We start from the raw sequence: 25,146 nt of genomic DNA on the forward strand, positions 1-25,146 counted from the left end.
GTGACTTGGAATTGGGGTCCTGACAGCTTTGGTATCAGAGCCTGACTGCCTGTAGGATTACCAAGCCATACTGGTTAAAGTTGTGTCTAGAAATGATTTAGTTATATAAGGGAATTGATTGTGGAAGGGAACGTAAGGCTCCTTTTACTCCTTATACCTTATGCCCTTCTGATCTGAGTCATCCTCTTCTTTTCTACGGGGATTAAGAACTAGGCCTTCTCATCTATCTATCAGGAGGACGAGTTACTATGGTAGAGACTTATAGGATTGATGGTTTCAAGCCCCAGTTCAGTTCCTACTACTTCTGTGTGTTGACAATTGATCTCAGAACCTTGATATTGTGCTTCTGATTGGTTATGCCACCATTTTCCAGGATGTCTCAAATCTTTTTGAGCATTTACAGCCGTTATGCTGTCCGAGTCATCCCAGGTTTCTAAATAGTATGATGCATTTGCAAATACATTCTTTTCATTCCTGATGTCCCTTTGGGCCAGATTAAGCACACTAATATGTGTGTTGAAGTACTTCATTGCCCCGACATATATGTTGGAGCTATTATTATGACCCTAGGTGTCCTAGAGAACCACCCAGTTATCTAGCAATGTTTTGTGTTCCCAGTGTGATGATTCTGGCCGTCATACTCGAAAGCATCCCGTGATGCCATTTAGTTAGTAGGCCTTCTATCTCTGGGTTCTTAAGCCCAAGATTCACTCTACTTACCTCATGTTGATAGTGTTGCTCGTACCTTTAGGATGTTAGTAACTTTGCGATAGTCCTCGAGGTCCATGGTATTTCCTTCTTCCAAATACCATGAACTGCTTATGGCAGAAGTTCTTCTGAACCAAAAGATCATAACCAGAGTGCTCTTAATGGGTTCTCCATTCTACATTGTGAATCTGCCAGTTCTACCGTTCTGCATGGGTTATTGTCGCGACCGGTTTTTCCGGGTATTAATTTCCAGAAAATGGCCGTCATGCTCACCAGCCACAGGATTACTGTTAGCTGATGAGGCACCAACTTGATACAGAAATTCCAAGCAAAATACAAAATATGTAGTACAAGACCATTCTGGCCTGGGAGTACAACAAATGGTTTCTAGTGGTCGATGGCGGAAGCGGTTTGTGGATCATCAGTGTCTATGGGACTCCATTTCCCACAGGAACAGCTGATCAGGTTAACTCCTATCTTCGCGAGGCTGCTATCACCGTTGCTTAGTTTCCGGGGCTGTCATCGCAATGCTCCTCTCTGTGCAAGAAATCTGGCCAAGACAATAGCCAGGGACAAGCCAGTGAGTACTTTGAATGTACTCGCAAACATTATGAACACTGGGATAATATATAGGATAATCATGCACTTGAAATATTCTATGATCACATCGTCAGTCATAAATAAAATCTTTTATGCATGCAAGTAGGTAATTTATATGAATATGCAACAATGTAGTGGAAGTAAAATGCCGCAGTTGGGCGTCTGCACGACACCACATAAAGGGCTTATAGAGTAAATAAATAACAAGCAATGCCACAGTCGGGCGTCTCAGCGGCACCACATAAAGGGCTTATAAGGAAATGAATAACAAGCAATGCCATAGTCGGGCGTCTCAGTGACACCACATAAAGGGCTTATAAGGAAATGAATAACAAGCAATGCCACAGTCGGGCGTCTCAGCGACACCACATAAAGGGCTTATAAGGGAAAAATAAATAACAAGTAATGCCACAGCCGGGCGTCTCAGCGACACCACATAAAGGGCTTTATAAAATAAATAATCACGGTGAATATCCAGGAGGTAGAACCATCCCAGGGATACTTGATAATTCAAATAATGTAACGGGTTAGTCCATAACAAAATAATAATCATGGTCCACACAAGTCACCAGTCGGTATGCAAGTTTGGTTTAACAGTTTCTCCTCCGAAGACCGACACTAAGACCAACCCTTGACCCATCCCAGACTGTAATCCTTAACCATGGACACGGCTATTCGAATAGATTTAATCTCTGCAGAGGGTGTACTCTTTACCCACGAGTAGCGGATTCCGTTAGTCCATCGGGACTAATTCCGTCTACAGTCTTTTGATTGAAAACACACCTATCCGCACACACCAGCCTAACTTACCGGTGTCTGGAAATCACCCACGACACCCATTAAGCAAAAATCTAAGTGGGGAGGCTACAACCTCGACGTAGCATGGGATCACAAAATTTATACCGCGCGCAAACAAGGGGAGCTACCCCTTCGGCTACAACCGAAACACCCATGCCCCCGGGTCAGGTGGCATGCCTACCGGATGCCTCAGGTATCTTCGACCATGGCCTCTCTGTATGGTGTGTGCTAGGAAAGGGGTTGACAACTTACTGAACCATACCCTACCTACGGCAGGGACAAGTGGTAGTACGAGGCAAGTATGGGGGTTACTGGAACAGGAGTCGATCTACGGTCGACTCAGGAGGTTTATAAATATTCCCTGCATGATTAGCATAACGAATATATTTCATCCAACAGACAGAATCACCACTCATCGTACCCCTCATGCCATGCCGGACATGCTCGTCTCAACGAGGAACTAGGGACAAGCTCGGATCTACCCAAGACAGAGGCTTTCTCGTCTTCCTTCCGGTAGGCACGAAAGGCATACGAGGATGATCATTATCACAAACATGTCCATATCCAACAACAAGGAAGTTTAAAATAAGCATTTATACAACGATCACATCACCACATAAAATAATGAGTTCCACGTATTGAGGTGGTGTCATAATCGTGTCCAACAATGCACGCAAAATATTATGCCAGGGTTCAGTATGCTTGCCTTTCAAGGTGTGGTAAGGCAGGGTGCACTCCAAAACTTTTGAAAGTTTTCTCCTCTCTCCAAAAAAAATCCTATTCAAAATATTCAAACAACACATACTTTAAAAACAGCACAAAAAAGTTGTCTGAATTTCTTTGAAATAAATCTTAAAATAAACTAGACAATTTTTGAGAGAGGTAGGAAAAAGATTCAACTCATTTGGAGTTATATTGGAAAAGTTATAGCCAGTCAAAGTTTAGTCAATATTCTGTTATTTAAAAAAACAGAAAAAGAAAACGGTTTGAATATATACGTACACGTGAAGGCGTACTCTGGAAACGTGCCTCCACTTATCCAGCGTGGACCGTGCGTGGGTCACTGACAGTGGGCCTGCCTGGCCCACTGGTCAGGTTTGACCAGTCGCCCTCCCTCTTCTTCCTCTGCCCGAGCGGGGGCGGGACTCCGGCGATCGTCGCCGGCGAACGGCGGGTCCTTGTGGGGAGCTGAGGGCGGGGATGGATCCGTGGATCTAGGGCGATCCTTCCGGTGGTTGTAGGGTCGTTGGAGGTGGAGGGAATCGCCGTCGACGAGCTTCGCGGCGGCCAGTGGCTTCGGGAGCAAAGTGAGTTTGGGGCTACGGTGGCTTTTCGTCGCAGCTGGGGGTCTGGGCGGCACCGCAAGATGGAGTGGAGTCGATTGGTGTCGTTGGGAGGGCCGGGGAGGCTCTGGTTGTGCCAAACGGAGCCGGGAGGCGGCGGCGGCCGAACAGGCCGGAGTCGGGGAAGACGGCCTCTTCCTCTTCAATTGACGGCAACGGGGGCACTAGGAGGACAGTGTGAGGCTGCCCGAGTGCTCGGAGGAGCTCGGGGTTCCTTAAATAGGCGAGCGGGGTCGGTTCCGACGGTGGCCGCGGATAAGGTCGCCGGCGACCGCCATTCTGTAGCTAGGGCATCGTGGCGGTGACGAGCGCTAGTGGACATGCTTGTGGATGAGCTGGCGCTGCTCCAGGGGGCAGGTGGCGAGCGGGAGAGGCTCGGGCGGTGCCGACCTGAGCAGGGGCTGTCGGGCGGCCGTGGCGGCTAGCTCCTGGCCTGCCAGAGACGTTGTGAGGGGCTGCTTGGCGTGTTGCGGTGAGTAGGGGAGTGTGTGGTGCGGCTCTGCAGTGAGGGCAAAACCAGGGGCGCATCGGCTCGGGCGCGGCACATGCAAAACGCGTGCTCTGCTCGCGCCCAGAGCACACACGGAACGTGCTCGACAAAATGCTAATGCATGCTAGGGGGCTCTAAACCACAAGAGGGTTAACAGGGTGGGGTTGTAGGCTAGGGCAAATCCATGGGACATGCTGTCTGGTCAGGGGATCAAGTTCATAATGTAAACAAAAACTCATGCCCAATCTGTCCATGCTCTCAAGGTGTTTGACAGAATGCCAGAGGCATTTAGGAAGTACTTGGGGTGGCCAAATCTTCCAGAGTGGGGTCTCTTTAGATGGATGAGAGGGTGGTAAGGTTAGTTTGTCCAAAGCACAAACTTGCTAGTGCAAGTTTTGCAAAACTTCAATTCTGGACAGGAGGTAAATGGCATTACTACATGAACCAAAAATATTCCAATGGGTGCATGCTCCTGGACTTAGGGGTTTTGTAGGAAGGACTACAAGTAGGAAAAGGAATCATGGATAAAGGAGCAACTAAAAATGTGGTTGCTGTACAAATCCTCAAGTTGGACCAGAATAGAAAAGAGGTTGATTCACTCAATTTTTCCAAAGAACATCACTAGGTTTTTGCATAAAGTTGAATTGCATGCTACCGCTGACATCCCATAATTTTGGTGAAGGCTATAAAGAAATATTTAAATAGGCTGTAGTGCAAAATTGCCCACTGGACCAGATCTGAAAGAATGGTGTAGAGCTCAATATTTCCAATGGATAGAAGATATTTTTGCACAAAAATGTTTTAAAATATCACATGACATCTCCAAATTTTCTGGGATTTTTGAATGGATCTATAAAAGGGTTGCAGTTCAAATAGGACCATAAAATCATGGGAAACCATTTTTCAAAAAAAATGATTATGATTAATAAATTATGTAATTAATTCCACTGATAAAAGAAAAGTTTTTCTTGAGAGGATAAACAAGTCCAATAACACATTTGAAAAGTTTTCACTGAAGGAAACAGCTCCATGATAAATAGGAAGGAAATGTTTAAAAAATCAAAAGGGAGCCCAGAAAGGAAAAGTTTTAACTTCCTAGCAAAATTTAATTAACAAAACAAGGTTAAAATTTTGGGGTGTCACAGTTATCCAGAAGAAATGTTGAGCTTTGCTCGACATACTAATCTAGGCATCCACAACTCAGAAAGATATATGTTCCTTGAGTTGTTACTCTTCACTTGTATTCCGACCACTGTCTATCAATCGATCCTAGCAACCACGTTGCTTGGTAGTTAATGGATGATAAATTTCATTGTTTGCATGATGGTTATCGAATCATCATCTTAAGATAGATTGTGCTACCTAGACCATTTTTCTGGTGCACTCTTCGATCTTTGAGCTAGGATTGAATCCCTTGCTCTTCGATCACATCGTCTTGCCCTGAAAAGCAAGATTGCTCTCAAGTTTAGAGACATATCAATGGTTCGTGATTTTCCGGATATCTTCTCGGAAGTATTACCATGTTTTCCCCTGACTGTTATGTTGAGCTCGTGATCATGTTGGTTTTACTCTAAAACCACCCATTCTCCAAGATTCCATGTTGGATACCCCTAAGCTAGTTCGATAAGCTAAAAAACAACTTGGAGAGTTGGAAGATAAAAGCTTGCCTGACTTAGTTCTTCACTAAGGGATATCTCCTGTGTGTGTGCTGAACAAACATGATATCTCTATCAATTCGTCCTCGTGATCAGTTGTTGGATCTATTTTCTTGTCAAAACTTTGACTTGAGTATGGGCTATCGTCAAGTCAAACAGGACCAACGATGTTCGTAATGTTGTCTTACTCGTGGTTGATCCCTCGAGAATACACCATTACATCTTTTGGTCTGTCCAATGCTATCACCGTGTTCACATGATGGTGGAAGTCCAGTGATATGGAAATTCCGATGAGTTGCTGTTGAGCCCATCAGCAGCATCTTGTCTCCCCCATGATTCGTGTTAAACATTAAGCTAGTGTTGGAAACTTGGTAAGCAATGCCTTCGTGTTCCGTTCATAAGGCATATGATTGGGTGCAAGAAGTGACTTTCTCCAAGTTCACGTGCATTAGGTGTAAGTTGCTGCCATGAATTTGAGAAAGGTTTGTTTTGTTTCCCTTGGAATCATCCCAACTCAGTCATGCATATGTGTGAAGTACTCTATGGTTTGGTAGATTAATTACCTCCACTCCATATGTGTTCCTAGCACACCAAGCCACTGATTGATTTGTTCAAGGAGAAGAAGTTCCTTCTTAGGATTCAGACTTATGCAAGGGCTTCGATATCCTCAATGGTGGTTCCCAACCAGAACTCGGTAGTGTTTTATTATAAGACTACTATGTGGTCATTCTTGTCTTGGACAACATGCTCACATGTATGTAGCAGAACCGGCTCATGTTTTGGAGCCTGCTATCATAGTTCATATCCCGAGAATCTCGCAACGTCATCTCGTCGATTGTGTTGCAAACTTTCTTTTCGGACATGCTGAGTCTGGAATATCCTAACACCAACCAGATCTGAATCTCAAGCAGATATGATGGTTGGAACATTCCCAACAATTGCATTTTGTTCCCAGCTTGCACCGCCATTGTGCCAATTTCCCATGGGCTGGCCCTCTCGGCAGTTGCTGTCCAGGATCATCTTCAAAAGTGGTCCTGTCATGGGTCCCATCCATTTCCAGTGATAAGCAAAAGTCATCAATTGCGTTGTCTTCAACAAGGTAGTCCACATCATCCATCCTAGCCCGAGTATGCCTTTTCTTCGAGCTCTTTCAAACGATCAATTGTAAATTGCCTTAAGCTGGTATGAAGAGTTTCAATGATCTATGGACCAAAAGTAATTCTTTTTGCCACTTAAGGGAGCAGTTCAACGAGTCACCTTTTCCAAGGTGCCCCGTTACGGGATCATGGCAAAAAAAAATCTCGCCACCTTGACACCATCCACCATCTCTCTAAGCGTGGAATTGTTGCCTACCTAGTGAATCGTCGTCATCTGTTTCACTCCATCCCTCTGGATGTATGCTTCGTGTCTCAGCTCGAGATATTGTTTTCAATGTCTCACTCCATGAGTTGATCTTGAGTTGTTCGACCTTCAAGAAGATCGATCCTACTAGAGTTTTCCCTTTCCTCTCATTGTCGTGTTGGTAAGACATCGAGACAAAGATGGTGATCGAATCAACGTTCTTATGAAGTGCAACTTGGACCGCGAAGATTGTGTTGGTCTTGTGCCCCCTCTGTCTTCTTACCTCACGTCTTGAATCTCGGGACGAGATTCTTGTTTAGTGGGGGTGAGTTGTCACAGCCCTAGAAATCTTCTTGTAATTAGTGGCATTGCATCCATGCATCATTTTCAATTTCTATTAATTTTGAAATGGGGATGCTTAAACCCTAGCAGCAAATGAATTCAACTAGGGTCAAAATAAAATCTTTTTCATTGAACTCAAAATGCCCTCTGAAAATGTTCAACATTTCTGGATGGAGGTGGAAGCATCTACCAAAAATGGTTTACATTTTTGCAGGACATATTTGGGCTTTGAATTAATTCAAACATATTTGAATTGGAGCTATTTAAATGCTATATATATTTTAGATGATCCAAAAATGTTGGAAGTTGTTATCGGTCACTAGAATAATTCAGACAGCACCCCTAATTATTTCCAGGATTTTATAAAATGGTTTAGTATTTTACTAAATCAAAACAAAATAACAAAAATAGAAAAGCAGAACAAATTATTAATAGAGAGAGAGAGAACTAACCTGGCGCCCACTGGTCCGGCCCAGAACGGCCCAGTCCATCTGGCTGTGCTAGTCGTCCCCTTCCTTGGGACAGAAGGATGCCGGGCGTGTGCCCCTTGCGTGCGGCCACGCGCCTCGGCCACCTCCTGCTTCCCGCCGCCTCCCCGACGTCGCTCTGGACGCCCTTGACGCCGACACGCACCCCCCGACCCCTCTCACTCTGCCCGCGCTCCTTTCCCCCTCCTCTGCTCTCTTCCCACACGCGCCCGAGCGGAGCTCGTCGCCGCTGTCCGCCGTCCGCATGACCACCGGCCACCCTACCCCTCTCCGTACCGCCCAACGGATCCGACGCATCGCCCTCTTCCACATCGCCGAGCCATGCGAAGCCAGGAGCCCTGTAGTGACGCCAACGTCGTCATCTTCACCGACGGGCACCAAAAATCGCCGGCTCTGATTCACCGTCTCCACGCCGCCCCCGAGCCCACTGACCTGCTCTGCGAGTCCTCTATGAGCTCCTCTATAATCCCCCATGTCCCCTTCCTCTAGCGTGTCCTCTAACGCCGAATCCCGCCATGGCCGAAGCTCGCCACCGCCCTGCTATGTCGTTGTCGTGGCAAGAGCCGCCTCCGCCGCCTTTGAGCGTGTCGCCGTGCTCACCGAGCTCCTAGGAGCCGAACGCATCACCCAGCTCCTCCTGTCGTGCTCCGCAGCCCCTTTCTGCTTGACGCAGTAGCTCCGGCCGCCGCCGAGGTCGACGCCGAACCCTACTCCGGTCACCTTGCGCCCTCCCCCTGCCACAGTTGGATGCGCACGAGCCCCAGCTCTTCGTAGGTTGGCTTGGCCATCGATTTAGTCACCAGAGCAGCCATCCCGATCATCGTCGCCGCGTCTGTGTGCTGGTCGGCGTCGAACTCCGGTGAGATGACGTGGCCATCATTAGCCACTAATGACCCTGCTGATTAACCCCCTGACTCAATGACACATTGGCCCATGGCCCTAATTAACCTCCGTTTTGTCTTAGTTTAGATTAGTTTAAAACCCAACGGGACCCACAAGCCAGAGTTGACCGCACTGACCTGGCCGTTGACCCGGCCCACATGTCAGCGACACTAACTAGCCCAGTGTCACTGACGTGTGGACCCGACACATCAGGTTTGACCTGGACTGGCCCTGTTGACCTCCTGATGTCATCCTGACGCAATATAGGATTTTCTGGATTTAAGATAATTCAGGAAATCCCAGAAATTAGTTAAAACTTCTAAAATCCATAGAAAATGAACTGTAACTCAGATGGAAATAATTTATATATGAAAAATGATTGAAAAAATCCAAATAATCTGTTTATGCCATGTTCATGCATGTTTGAGCAAGTTAACCTCACTGAATAGGACAATTCATGATTATGGAATAAATGGTAATTAGTTTTGGAGTTGGAATTTGCTATAGGTTTGAATTCCACTACAATGAATATGACTAACTGTTGCACTAGGTCAATTTAGTACTTTAATATGACATATCATTCATATGAATGTGCATTGCATTGATTGTGGTTCCTTTTGTGTTTGTCGGTGGTTGTTCCCTCTTAGTAGACGATGTTTCCGACGATGTGATCGATGACACCGATGAAGAGCTATACTATCTTCAGAAGTGCCAGGCAAGCAAAACCCCCTTGTTCATTCCGATACAATCCCACTCTCTCGCTCCTGCTCTCTTTTACTGCATTAGGACAATAACGTTTGAACTGTTCCATGCTATGGTACTTGAACCCCTTCCCTCCGCATGACCTGTCATTGCCACAGTAAATAGATGAAACCCACTAGCATGAGTAGGAGTTGTTTGAGCCCTGATGTGCCTACTCATTCATGCTTGTTGTCATGCCTGCTACTGCTTAGAGTTGAGTCAGGTCTGATCCATCGGGGATGAATCACTAGTAGAAAAAGGAGCTTTTGTCCCGGTTGGTAAGGCCCTTTAGTCCCGGTTTTCGAACCGGGACTAAAGGGCGCGGCCACGTGGAGCTCCACCTTTAGTCCCGGTTGGTAACACCAACCGGGACTAAAGGAAATTTTATGATTTTTTTTGAAAAAAAAATTGAATATTTTTTATTTTCAAATTTCTGAATTTTTTTAACCTCTAGTCTGTAATCACCACCCCTCTTCACTGCTCAATTTATCCTCTAATCACCCCTCATTCCAAGTCATTGAACTTCCCGAACGGTCACCCATCCTCCCACTCCCCCAGCCTGAGCACGCTTAACTTCCGGGTTCTATTCTCCCTCGCTCCAAGTCTGCACTTGTTGTTTTCCTGACAATAATAAGATGTCAATCCTATTAACCTTCAGGAATTTTGCTTGAGCATGAAGTGACACATTTCACTGTTTGAGTTTGAAACTATTGTTTTAAAAAACAATAATTATTTAGTAACACTAATATTTCTTGAATAATTAGTTTAACCATTGTTTGACCACAGTTTGACCACAGTTTGACCAGATTTGACCAAAATTCAAAATAACTGAAATAATTATTTCGTAACACTAATATTCTAGAATAATTAGTTTGACCATTGTTTGACCACAGTTTGCCCACTGTTTGAATTTTTTTCGATTTTTTCCACTCTAGATCTTAAAAGCCCCGTAACTTTTTTCTATTAGGTTTTTGAGGATTTTGAAAATGTTTAACGGGGTTTCCAATGTTAAATTCGGATGTAACTTTTTGAGTAGATGATTTTTCATATAAAAAACTTTTTCATCCGAGTTAGTACACAAAAGTTATGCCCATTTTTACAAATTCCAAAGAGATTTTGCAAATAAAGTCAAAATTCACATTTGCAAATTTTCCCAACAACTAGACCACATATCACATGGGAAACTTATTTTCTTTTATTTTTTTTGACATTTCCATCATTTTCTTTTATTTTTTTTAAAACTGAAAAGGCGATCCACTGGGGGGTAGAGTTTGAAAATGGGACCTTTAGTACCCGTTCGTGGCACGAACCGGGACTAAAGGTCTCAACCCCATTTGTACCGGTTCGTTTCTCAAACCAGGACTAAAGGTCTAATCTTTAGTCCTGGTTTGAGGCACGAACCGGGACTAAAGGTCATCGCACCCTTTAGTCCCGGTTCGTGTCTTAAACCGGGACTAAAGGGCTCAGGTGAACCGGGAGAAATGCCTTAGCCACACGAACCGGGACCAATGCTCACATTAGTCCCGGTTCGTGACTGAACTGGGACTAATGTGAATATTGCCCCGGTTCCAAAGCCATGTTTTCTACTAGTGAATTGGAATGTGGTGAACATGTCCTACTGTTGAGAGCTAAGTGTGTGAACACGATTTGGTAAAGGTAGCGGTGAGAGGCCATGTAGGAGTACATGGTGGGTTGTCTCATTGCAGCTGTCCTCAGGAACTGAGTTCTGTGTTTGTGATCCATGAACAGTTACTACCACATATTGGGCTCTGGGCGCTCCAAGCTCTCTCGACTTATTGATCAACTTGATCTCTGTCCAGGAGTTGCAACTAGTTTCTGGTGTTTGTAGGTAGCGTTAGTAGTCTACCAAGTGGTACCCCGTACAGGTGGGCTTGGGACAGACTAGGCACTGTGGCAAAGTGTACCAAGCGTAGATCCATCCGTCGAGGTGGGCTTGGGAACCCTGCACACATCGTTTGGGGCTGTGAGCGACACCCCGGCCGGATCTCCTTGCGGATGGAACCCGAATAGGCGATAAACTTGGACTAGAGACTTGTGTGGTTAGTCAGGTCGTGGCCGACTCCCTCGCCAGGCTTCCGCTTGAAGGTTGCCGAGATACACGATGTGTACATGGTGGTAAGTGGCGAGAGCGTGTGTGAAGAAGTACACCCCTGCAGGGTTAACATCATCTATTCGAATAGCCATGTCCGCGGTAAAGGACTTCTGGGTTGCCTGTACAGTTCATAGACAAGTGAAAGTGGATACTCTAAAATGCGCAAGATAAGCGTGAGTGCTATGGATGGCGTTCTCGTAGGGAGACGGGAGCGGATCCATAGTGGTGTGTTGATATGGTGAATATGTGGACTCGTGTGCGCCACCTCAAAAGAGTTACTTGCAGTCGTAGTTCAGGATAGCCACTGAGTCAAAGCTGGCTTGCTGCAGTCAAACTCCACGACCCCTTTATTGATACCGATGCATATGTAGATAGTTCTGATGTAAGTCTTGCTGGGTACATTTGTACTCACGTTTTCCTATTTTATGTTTTGTAGAGAGACGTTAGTCTTGCTAGTAGTTCTGTGTGGACTTTGAAGTTTAGCTTGATACCTGAGCTACGATCATGTGCCCCCGGCAGGATATGGTAGATAGTCAGGCTTCTCAGCCTTTTTCATTTGTAGATGTCTGTACTCAGACATGCTAAGATTCCACATGTGCTTGGACCTGTATGCTCTGGGTGTTGGGTCATGAGACCCATGTTTGTAATATCTCGCTCCTCGGAGCCTAATGAATAATTACTTGAGTCGTAGAGTTATGCTGTGATGCCATGTTGTATTTGCACATATCGAGCATATTGTGTGTATAATTGAAATGCTTGGTATGTGTGGGATCCGACAATCTAGTTGTTTATCCTTGGTAGCCTCTCTTATGTGGAAATGTAGTCTTGTGTTTCCATGAGCCATAGTAGTCCGCTACAGCCCGGTTCAACGGAGTCCTGCTAGCCCAACACTACTGCTCCAGAAAACTTGACTGGCCAGCATGTGATTCACTTTGTTCCTGTGTCTGTCCCTTCGGGGAAATGTCACGCGGTGACACCTGGAGTCCTGCCTAGCCTGCTATAGCCCGGTTCATCGGAGTCCTGTTAGCCCAGTGCTATAGCCCGGATTCGCACGATGCTGACCGACATGCACGATGTTGATTCATGTATGCCTGTCCCCGTAAGTTAGTGCCACTTTCGGTTCATGACTAGTCATGTCGGCCCGGGTTCTCTATCATATGGATGGTAGCGACACTATCATATATGTGTGCCAAAAGGCGCAAACGGTCCCGGGCCATGGTAAGGCGACACCCGTGGGAATACCATGCGTGAGGCCGCAAAGTGATATGAGGTGTTACCGGCTAGATCGATGTGACTTGGAATCGGGGTCTTGACAAATAAAGATGGAATGACTTCTAATTTTTAGGTCCATATGATTTGAAATACGTGCACACAAACCCCGAGAAGGCATTCCTGGAATTCTCAGCCCAAAAAAGGATGCTTAGTAATTCTAAAAGGGACTACATAATGAAAAACAATAGTTTTGGCAGTTAAAGTTTGAGATTCGATAGTGCCGTAGATCCGTTTGGTCATCAGGTGTTACGAGACACACCCATGTCCACACCCATGTCTAGCTAGAATGGTGTGTTAGGCTCAGGTTAGAAAAGAAACGGGGAACAAACTGATGAAAGAATGATCATACCGAGAGAATTCACTCAGAACTAACAAGAATGATAACGTGCTCTGACTGGAGCGGTTTAGGAACTGGTGGAAGGCTCTAGGGGAATAAAGATGGAATGGCTTCTAATTTTTAGGTCCGTATGATTTCAAACTCGTGCTCACAAACCCTGAGAAAGTGTTCATGGAAATCTCGGCCCAAAAAAGGACGTTTAGTAATTCTAAAAGGGACTACAGGATGAAAAACAATAGTTTTGGCAGTTAAAGTTTGAGATTCGACGGTGTCGTAGATCCGTTTGGTCATTAGGTGTTATGAGCCACACCCATGTCTAGCTAGAATAGTGTGTTAGGCTCAGGCTAGAGAAGAAATGGGGAACAAACTAATGAAAGAATGATCATACTGAGGGAATTCGCTCAGAACTAACAAGAATGATAACGTGCTCCGACTTGAGCGGTTTAGGAACTGCTGGAAGGCTCTAGGGGAATAAAGATGGAATTACTTCTAATTTTTAGGTCTGTATGGTTTGAAATACATGCATACAAACCCCGAGAAAGCGTTCCTGGAAATCACGGCCCAAAAAAAGGACGTTTAATAATTCTAAAAGGGACTACAGGATGAAAAACAATACTTTTGGCAGTTAAAGTTTGAGATTCGATGGTGCCGTAGATCCGTTTGGTCATCAGGTGTTATGATTCACACCCATGTCTTGCCAGAATAGTGTGTTAGGTCAGGCTAGAGAAGAAACAGGGAACAAACTGATGAAAGAATGATCATACCGAGGGAATTCTCTCAGAACTAACAAGAATGATAACGTGCTCCGACTGGAGAGGTTTAGGAACTGCTGGAAGGCTCTAGGGATATAAAGATGGAATGACTGCTAATTTTAAGGTCGGTATGATTTGAAATACGTGCACACAAACCGCGCGAAAGCGTTCGTGGAAATCTCAGCCCAAAAAATGACGTTTAGTAATTTTAAAAGGGACTATAGGATGAAAACAATAGTTTTGGCAGTAAAAGTTTGAGATTCGATGGTGCCGTAGATTCGTTTGGTCATCAGGTGTTACGAGCCACACCCATGTCTAGCTAGAATAGTGTGTTAGGCTCAGGCTAGAGAAGAAATGGGGAACAAACTGATGAAAGAATGATCATACCAAGGGAATTCACTAAGAACTAATAAAAATGATAACGTGCTTCGACTGGAGCGGTTTTGGAACTGCTGGAAGGCTCTAGGGGAATAAAGATGGAATGACTTCTTATTTTTGTATCCGTATGATTTGAAATACGTGCACACAAACCCCGAGAAAGCGTTCCTGGAAATCTCGGCCCAAAAAAGGACGTTTAATAATTCTAAAAGGGACTACATGACGAAAAATAATAGTTTTGGCAGTTAAAGTTTGAGATTCGATGGTGCCGTAGATCCGTTTGGTCATCAGGTGTTACAATTTGACATACTTGCACACAAACCGCGCGAAAGCGTTTCTGGAAATCTCGGCCCAAAAAAGGATGTTTAGTAATTCTAAAAGGGACTACAGAATGAAAAACAATAGTTTTGGCAGTTAAAGCTTGAGATTCGATGGTGCCGTAGATTCGTTCGGTCATCAGGTGTTACGAGCCACACCCATGTCTAGCTAGAATAGTGTGTTATGCTCAGGCTAGAGAAGAAATGGGGAACAAACTGATGAAAGAATGATCATACCAAGGGAATTCACTCAGAACTAACAAGAATGATAACATGCTCCGACTGGAGCGGTTTAGGAACTCCTAGAAGGGTCTAGGGGAATAAAGATGGAATGACTTCTAATTTTTAGGTTCGTATGATTTGAAATACGTGCACACAAACCCCGAGAAAGCGTTCCTGGAAATCATGGCCCAAAAAAGGACGTTTACTAATTCTAAAAGGGACCACATGACGAAAAATAATAGTTTTGGCAGTTAAAGTTTGAGATTCGATGGTGCCGTAGATCCGTTTGGTCATCAGGTGTTAGGCTCCACACCCACTAATAGCTAGAATAGTGTGCTAGGCTCAGACTAGAGAAGAAACGGGGAAAAAACTGATGAAAGAATGATCATACCGAGGGAATTCGCTCAGAACTAACAAGAATGATAACGTGCTCTGATTAGGGTGGTTTAGGAACTGTTGGAAGGCTCTAGGGGAATAGAGATGGAATGACTTCTATTTTTTAGGTCCATATGGTTTGAAATACGTGCACACAAACCCCGAGAAAGCGTTCCTGGAAATCACGGCCAAAAAAAGGATGTTTAATAATTCTAAAAGTGACGACAGGATGAAAAACAATAGTTTTGGCAGTTAAAGTTTGAGATTCGATGGTGCCGTAGATCCGTTTGGTCATCTGGTGTTACGATCCACACCCATGTCTAGCTAGAATAATTTGTTAGGCTCAGACTAGAGAAGAAACAGGGAACATACTGATGAAGGAATGATCATACCGAGGGAATTCGCTCAGAACTAACAAGAATGATAACGTGCTCCAACTGGGGCAGTTTAGGAACTGCTACAAGGCTCTAGGGTAATAAAGATGGAATGACTTCTAGTTTTTAGGTCCGTATGATATGAAATACGTGCACACAAACCCCGAGAAAGCATTCCTGGAAATCATGGCCCAAAAAAAGGACGTGTATTAATTCTAAAAGGGACTACAAGACGAAAAACAATTGTTTTAGCAGTTAAAGTTTGAGATTCGATAGTGCCGTAGATCCGTTTGGTCATCAGGTGTTAGGATCCACACCCATTAATAGCTAGAATAGTGTGCTAGGCTCAGAATAGAGAAGAAACAGGGAACAAACTGATGAAAGAATGATCATACCGAGGGAATTCGCTCAGAACTAACAAGAATGATAACGTGCTCCGACTTGAGCGGTTTAGGAACTGCTGGAAGCTCTAGGGGAATAAAGATGGAATGACTTCTAATTTTTAGGTCCGTGTGGTTTGAAATACGTGCGCACAAACCACTAGAAAGCGTTCCTGGAAATCACGGCCCAAAAAAGGACGTTTAATAATTCTAAATGGGACTACAGGATGAAAAACAATAGTTTTGGCAGTTAAAGTTTGAGATTCGATGGTGCCGTAGATCCGTTTGGTCATCAGGTGTTCCGAGCCACACCCTTGTCTAGCTAGAATAGTGTGTTAGGCTCAGGCTAGAGAAGAAACATGGAACAAACTGATGAAAGAATGATCATACCGAGGGAATTCACTCAGAACTAACAAGAATGATAACATGCTCCGACTGGAGCGGTTTATGAACTGCTGGAAGGCTCTAGGGGAATAAAGATGGAATGACTTCTAATTTTTAGGTCTGTATGATTTGAAATACGTGCACACAAACCCTGAGAAAGCGTTCCTGGAAATCATGGCCCAAAAAAAGGACGTTTAATAATTCTAAAAGGGACTAGAAGACGAAAAACAATTGTTTTGGCAGTTAAAGTTTGAGATTCGATGGTGCCGTAGATCCGTTTGGTCATCAGGTGCTAGGCTCCACACCCATTAATAGCTAGAATAGTGTGCTAGGCTCAGAATAGAGAAGAAACAGGGAACAAACTGATGAAAGAATGATCATACCAAGGGAATTCGCTCAGAACTAACAAGAATGATAACGTGCTCCGACTTGAGCGGTTTAGGAACCGCTGGAAGGCTCTAGGGGAATAAAGATGGAATGACTTCTAATTTTTAGGTCCGTATGGTTTGAAATACATGCACACAAACCTCGAGAAAGCATTCCTGGAAATCACAGCCCAAAAAAAGGACGTTTAATAATTCTAAAAGGGACTACAGGATGAAAAACAATACTTTTAGTAGTTAAAGTTTGAGATTCGATGGTGCCGTAGATCCGTTTGGTCATCAGGTGTTATGGTCCACACCCATGTCTAGCTAGAATAGTGTGTTAGGTCAGGCTAGAGAAGAGACAGGGAACAAACCGATGAAAGAATGATCATACCGTGGGAATTCGCTCAGAACTAACAAGAATGATAACGTGCTCCGACTGGAGAGGTTTAGGAACTGCTGGAAGGCTCTAGGGATATAAAGATGGAATGACTTCTAATTTTAAGGTCCGTATGATTTGAAATACGTGCACACAAACCGCGCGAAAGCGTTCCTGGAAATCTCAGCCCAAAAAATGACGTTTAGTAATTTTAAAAGGTACTATAGGATGAAAACAATAGTTTTGGCAGTTAAAGTTTGAGATTCGATGGTGCCGTAGATTCGTTTGGTCATCAGGTGTTACGAGCCACACCCATGTCTAGCTAGAATAGTGTGTTAGGCTCAGGCTAGAGAAGAAACGGGGAACAAACTGATGAAAGAATGATCATACCAAGGGAATTCACTCAGAACTAATAAAAATGATAACGTGCTTCGACTGGAGCGGTTTTGGAACTGCTGGAAGGATCTAGGGGAATAAAGATGGAATGACTTCTAATTTTTAGGTCCGTATGATTCGAAATACATGCACACAAACCCCAAGAAAGCGTTCCTAGATAACTCGGCCCAAAAAATGACGTTTAGTAATTTTAAAAGGAACTACAGGATGAAAACAATAGTTTTGGCAGTTAAAGTTTGAGATTCGATGGTGCCGTAGATTCGTTTGGTCATCAGGTGTTACGAGCCACACCCATGTCTAGCTAGAATAGTGTGTTAGGCTCAGGCTAGAGAAGAAACGGGGAACAAACTGATGAAAGAATGATCATACCAAGGGAATTCACTCAGAACTAATAAAAATGATAACGTGCTTCGATTGGAGCGGTTTTGGAACTGCTGGAAGGCTCTAGGGGAATAAAGATGGAATGACTTCTAATTTTTAGGTCCGTATGATTCGAAATATGTGCACACAAACCCCAAGAAAGCGTTCCTAGATAACTCGGCCCAAAAAATGACGTTTAGTAATTTTAAAGGGGACTACAGGATGAAAACAATAGTTTTGGCAGTTAAAGCTTGAGATTCGATGGTGTCGTAGATCCGTTTGGTTAACAGGTGTTACGAGCCACACCCATGTCTAGCTAGAATAGTGTGTTAGGCTTAGGCTAGAGAAGAAACGGGGAACAAACTAATGAAAGAGTGATCATACCGAGGGAATTCACTCAGAACTAACAAGAATGATAACGTGCTTCGACTTGAGCGGTTTAGGAACTGCTGGAAGGCTCTAGGGGCATAAAGATGGAATGACTTCTAATTTTTAGGTCCGTATGATTTGAAATACGTGCACACAAACCGCGCGAAAGCATTCCTGGAAATCTCGGCCGAAAAAGGACGTTTAGTAATTCTAAAAGGGACTACAGGATGAAAAACAATAGTTTTGGCAGTTAAAGTTTGAGATTCGATGGTGCCGTAGATCCGTTTGGACATCAGGTGTTACGATCCACACCCATTAATAGTTAGAATAGTGTGCTAGGCTCAGACTAGAGAAGAAACAGGGAACAAACTAATGAAAGAATGATCATACCGAGGGAATTCGCTCAGAACTAACAAGAATGGTAATGTGCTCCGACTGGAGCGGTTTAGGAACTGCTGGAAGGCTCTAGGGGAATAAAGATGGAATGACTTGTAATTTTTAGGTCCTTATGATTTGAAATACGTGCACACAAACCCCAAGAAATTGTTCCTGGAAATCTCGGCCAAAATAATGACGTTTAGTAATTCAAAAAGGGACTGCAGAATGAAAAACAATAGTATTGGCAGTTAAAGTTTGAGATTTGATGGTTTCGTGATCCGTTTCGTCATCAGGTGTTATGAGCCACACCCATGTCTAGCTAGAATAATGTGTTAGGCTTAGACTAGAGAAGAAACAGGGAAAACTGATGAAAGAATGATCATACCGAGGGAATTCGCTCAGAACTAACAAGAATGATAACGTGCTCCGACTGGAGCAGTTTAGGAACTGCCGGAAGGCTCTAGGGGAATTAAGACTCTCACTCTCATTCCCCCCTTCCCTGCCTCCTCTGCTCTCTCTCCTCAGACCGAGCTCTACCGTCACCGCCGTGCGCCATTGCCGCGCCCAGAACCACTGACTCGCCTCCTCTCCATGCCCATGAGCTCCGTCTGCTCGCGTTGAAGCTCTTCACCGAGCCACGCATTGCCGGAAGCCCCACAACGGCTTCACCAACCTCGTCTTCAACCTCGGGCGTCCGAGATCGCCGGAGACCGTGCGGCCGCTCCGACACCTCTCCCGAGCCGCTGAGCACACCCGACGAATCGCCGTGAGCTCTTCTACCAAACCCCTCTTCTCCCCCTTGCTAACGCGCGCTCTAGCACCGTTTCCCCGCCGCGGCCGTAGCTCCTCACCGCCGTCCATGTCGCCGCCGTCATTTTGGCCCGCCTCCGCCCAAACCAAGCACACCATCGTGCTCCTGGTTCCACGAGGGTGCCGCAGAGCCCCTCGGGTGGCCTCCCCGTGCCCCACAGCCCGATCCCGCTTGAAGCCGAACTCCGGCCGCCGCCTCGAGCTTCGCTCCAGCGAGCTCCGGCCGCCCCCACCTCTCCCACTTGCTCCGATTAGTGCGGACGAGCGCGCGCTTCGCCCCTGTGGTCTCCTCCGCCCATTTGGTCGCCGGAATGGTGATCCCGAGCCCTCCTCCGCGTTCGGCCTCGCCGGCAGCTAAACGCCGGTGGGGTTGACCGGGTCTAACCTCCCAGTTGACCTGGTGTTTGACCACCCAGAGTCAATGACATGTGGGGCCCGGCTCTGCTAATTTTTAGTTTAGGATTAGTTTAAAAATTAATTAACTCTGTTAATTAACTATGACACTGACATGTGGCCCCACACGTCAGAATTGACCTGGACAGCCACGTTGACTCGCTGACATGGTGATGACGTCATGCTGACGCAGTTATCATTTCCTGGAATTATTTTAAAACAGGAAATTCCAGAAAATAGCCAAAACTTCAAAATTCATATAAATTCAACCTAGCTCAGATTGAAATAATTTATATATGGAAAATTATCAGAAAAATTCAATCTATCCATCTGTACCATTTTCATGCATGACAAACCAACTTATACATGTTGTATATGCGAAAACACATGAATGGCATTTATAAAGGCTTAATTTAGAGTTGCATTAGAACCCTTGGTTCAAATGGACCTCTTCCAAATAGAATGCTAGATGCATTAGCACAAACCACATCACATATTCATGCCATATTCATGCATCATATTGTTGCATATGCTTGTGTTTGATTGTCGACACCGTTCCTTCTCGATAGGTCCTGCTCCGGAGAGTGATCCCGAGTACCTGTCTGTGGTGCAATGCCCCCTTTGTTGATCTACCATGCAAGCAAACCCCCCCCCCTTGTTCATTCCGATACAATCCCACTCTCTCGCTCCTGCTCTCTTTTATTGCATTAGGAAAACAGCGATTCAACTGCTACTTTATGCTGTGGTAGTTGAACCCATTCCTCTGCATGACCTGTCATTGCCACAGTAAATAGTTGAAAGCCACTACCATGTGTAGGAGTTGATTGAGCCATGTTGTGTTCCTACCATGCCATGCCTGCTATTGCTTAGAGTCATGTCAGGTCTGATTCATTGGGAATGAATTGGAGTGTTACGATATGTTCTGGTGCTGAGAGTTAAGTATGTGAACACGATTTGGTAAAGGTAGCGGTGAGAGGCCATGTAGGAGTACATGGTGGGTTCTCTCACTGGAACCATCCTTAAGCATTGAGTTCTGTGTATGTTGACCAATGACTAGATACTACCACACATTGGGTTCCGGTAACTCAACCCCTCTCGACTTATTAACCGACTTGGTCTCTGTCCAGGAGTCGCAAATAGTTTCTGGTGTTTGTAGGTAGTGTTAGTAGTCTACCAAGTGGCACCCGCCCAGGTGGGCTTGGGACAGACTAGGCACACGTGGCCCGGTGTACCGAGTGGCACCCGGATGGTGGGCTCGGGAACCCTGTACACATTGTTTGGGGCTATGAGCGAAACCCCGGATGGAACCCGAATAGGCGATAAACCTGGACTACAGTCTTGTGTGGTTAGTCAGGTCGTGGCCGACACCGTCGCCAGGATTCCGCTTGAAGGTTGCCGAGATACATGACATGTACATGGTGATAAGTGGTGAGAGCGTGTGTGAAGAAGTACACCCCTGAAGGGTTATCATGATCTATTCGAATAGCCGAGTCCTCGGTTATGGACTTCTTGGATGCTTACGTGGTACATAGACAACTTGAAGTGGATACTCTAAAATGCTCAAGACAAATGTGAGTGCTATGGATGGACTTCTCGTAGGGAGACGGGAAGGAATCCATAGTAGAGTATTGATGTGGTGATTAGTGGACTCGTGTGCGCCACCTCAACAGAGTTACCAGCAGTCGTAGTACATGATAGACACTGAGTCAAAGCTGGCTTGCTGCAACTAAACTCCACATTACCTTCTTGATACAAATGCATGTATGATAGGAACTGATGTAAATCTTGCTGAGTACCTTTGTACTCATGTTGCTTTATTTATGTTTTTGCAGCGGAGACTTCGGTCTTAGTAGTTTACGTGGACTTCGACAAGTAGCTTGTACCTCAGCTACGATCTTGATCGGATGTTGTAGATAGTCAGGCTCTTCATCCTTTTTCTTTTGTAGTTGTCTGTACTCAGACATGTAATGCTTCCGCTTGTTGCTTGTATGCTCTGAATGATGGGTCAAGAGACCCCTGTTTGTATTTATGCTACGTGGCCCTTCTGGGCCTTTATCTATATGAGTTTGCGTTATGTTGTGATGCCATGTTGTACAACACATACTAGCATGTTATGCGTACGTGTAACGTGTATTGCTATGTGTGGGATTCGACAACCTAGTTGTCTATCCTTGGTAGCCTCTCTTATGGGGAAATGTAGTCTAGTGCTTCCACCGAGCCATGGTAGTCCGCTACAGCCCAGTTTACTGGAGTCCTGCTAGCCCAGCACTACTGCTCCGGAACACTTAGACTGGCCGGCATGTGATTCACTTCGTTCCTGTGTCTGTCTCTTCGGGGAAATGTCACGCGGTGACATCTGGAGTCCTGCCTAGCCTTCTACAGTACGGTTTACCGGAGTCCTGTTAGCCCAGTTGCTACAGCCCGGATTCACACGCTGCTGACCGACATGCTCGATGTTGTTTCATGTATGCCTGTCCCCGTAAGTTAGTGCCACTTTGGGTTCACGACTAGTCATGTCGGCCCGGGTTCTCTGTCATATGGATGCTAGCGACACTATCATATACGTGAGCCAAAAGGCGCAAACGGTCCCGGGCCATGGTAAGGCGACACCCGTGGGAATACCGTGCGTGAGGCCGCAAAGTGATATGAGGTGTTACATGCTAGATCGGTGTGACTTAGAATCGGGGTCCCGACAGCTTTGGTATCAGAGCCTGACTGCTTGTAGGATTTCCAAGCCAACCTGGTCGAAGTTGAGTCTAGAAATTCTTTAGTTATGTAAGGGAATTGATTGTGGAAGGGAACGTAAGGCTCCTTTTACTCCTTTTACCTCATGCCTTTCTGATCTGAGTCATCCTATCTTTCCTACGGGGTTAAGGAACTAGGCTTCCTCTTCTGTCTATCAGGATCACGTGTTACTACTCCGCAGTCTCTTAGAATTGGTTGATCAGAGTCATACCCCAGTTTCGAGTACTTCCGGTGTAGCCTGTTTAGTAATATCTCAGAACCTTGAGTGATGATGTTGATTATGTTACTACCCCATTTTAGCAGGATGTCTCATTCTGAGCATCTTACTGCCGTTATGCTACCGGAATTGCCCTAGGAGTTTGAGAGATACTAAATTTCCTTGTGCTACATGTTGCATCCTGTAGTTGTTGTTGACCTCGTCCTTGGTTCCGCTTCTCAGGATGTCGTCAGTTAACCGAAGTTCTGTTGCTCGTTGTCTCAACCACGGAGATGATAGGGATGAGGCTCCTCCCGACCAGCCTTCGTTGGAAGAGTTCATGTTAGAGATGGAGAGGAACAAGCGTGAGGCTAACCGCTTGTTAGCACGTATCGAGGAGAACACCGCACCCCAGTGCAAAGAGTCAGCGACCATCCATGATTTCATTTGTCTGAAACCACCCACCTTCCATCATTCCATTGAACCACTCGATGCAGATGACTGGCTCCGTAGTATCACTCTCAAGCTGCGTTCTGCGAACATAGCTGAAGGTGACAAGGTCACCTATGCTGCATATCACCTGGAAGGTCCTGCTAGTCTTTGGTGGCCAAACTATGGGGCTATGCTTCCAGCTGGTCAGATTCCTACCTCGAGAGATTTCACTGAGGCTTTTCACGAGCATCACATTCCTGAAGCCCTAATCGATCGCAAGAGAGAAGAGTTCTGTAGTTTCACACAGGGTAAGATGGCTATTGATGCTTACAGTAGAGAGTTTGAGAAGCTCGCCCGCTATGCTACGGAAGAAGTGTCCACAGACGCCAAGAAGCAGGCTAGGTTCCGGAAGGGTCTCAACCCCAAGTTGCGTCATGATCTCCACTTGCACCATTGCAATACATTCCAGTCTCTTGTGAATAAGGCCATTAACGCAGAGACAGCTCAGCTCACCTACGAGGAGTCTCGTAAGCACACCTGTGATTTGGGTTCTTCCTCCGGTTCTAGTTCACAGAAGTGCCAGATTTGGGTTCCAAACTCCGCTCTTCCACCTGGATATGCACCGACGCCATCTCATGTGGCGCCTCACCCAGTGCAGCAGTATGCTCCACCCAAGCCTATTGGTAGACTGCCTGTCAATGCGGGTCCACATCCTACTTCAGGGACTTGCTTCACATGCGGAGAGCCAGGACACTATGCACGTGACTGCTCTCAAACCAACTATGCTCCACCCCCGCCCGAGAAGCCTGTTGGCCGTGGTAAGCCACCATGCAAGATGATCAGTGTCAAGTCAGCTTCCATTGAACATGGACGTGTGCATCACGTCTCAGCTAAAGACGCTCATGATGATCTGGATGTCGTTCTTGGTACACTCCTTGTCAACTGTCATCCAGCTTCGGTTCTATTCGATACCGGAGCATCTCACTCCTTCATCTCTGAAGGCTATGCTCGTTTGCACGACATGTCATTTTGTGATATGCCCACCCCGCTTGAAATCCAAACTCCAGGGTCTAGATGGCAAACGACCAGAATAAGCCATGGTAATGAAATCGTTGTTGACAGAATTGTATTCCTTGCATCACTTGTAGCCCTCAAGTCTTCAGATATTAACATCATCTTGGGTATGGACTGGAGGACAGCTCATCATGCCAAGATTGATTGTTTCACCAGGTCTGTTCAGCTTACACACCCATCTGGCAAGATAGTCACTGTCTCCACCAGAGTTGCAAAGAGCCAACTCTATTCTCTTAATGCCAGCCCTCTCCCAGACCTTGAAGATATCCCGGTAGTCCGTGACTTTCCGGATGTCTTTCCAGAGGAACTACCAGGCATTCCACCTAACAGAGATGTAGAGTTTTTCATAGATCTTATCGCAGGAACCGCCCCAATTTCTAGGATACCTTACAAGATGGCACCCTTAGAGCTAGCCGAGCTTAAGAAACATCTTGATGAGTCCTTGCAAAAGGGTTTCATCCGTCTTATTTCCTCTCCTTGGGCTTGCCCCATCCTCTTTGTCAAGAAGAAGGATGGTACGGACCGGATGGTTGTAGATTATCGTCCTGTTAATTTGGTCACGATAAAGAACAAGTATCTGCTGCCCAGGATCAACAACCTGTATGATCAGCTCGCTGGATCCTCAGTCTTCTCCAAGATGGATTTGAGGTTAGGCTACCACCAAATCAAGATCAGAAACAGGGACATTCCTAAGACGGCTTTTGTTACTCGTTATGGCCAATACGAGTACATCGTCATGTCCTTTGGTCTAACCAATGCTCTAGCTACATTCTCCCGCTTGATGAACTCGATCTTCATCGAGTACTTAGATAAGTTCGTTGTGGTTTACCTCGATGACATTCTTATTTACTCAAAGAACGAGGAAGAGCATGCCGAACATCTTATACTCGTGTTAGAAAAACTCACAGAGCACCGCCTTTATGCCATGTTCTCCAAGTGCGAATTTTGGTTGCCAGA

The sequence above is a fragment of the Triticum urartu genome, chromosome 2A, assembly GCF_056163025.1.
Source record: "Triticum urartu cultivar PI428250 chromosome 2A, HENAU_Tu73, whole genome shotgun sequence".
Lineage (NCBI taxonomy): Eukaryota > Viridiplantae > Streptophyta > Magnoliopsida > Poales > Poaceae > Triticum > Triticum urartu.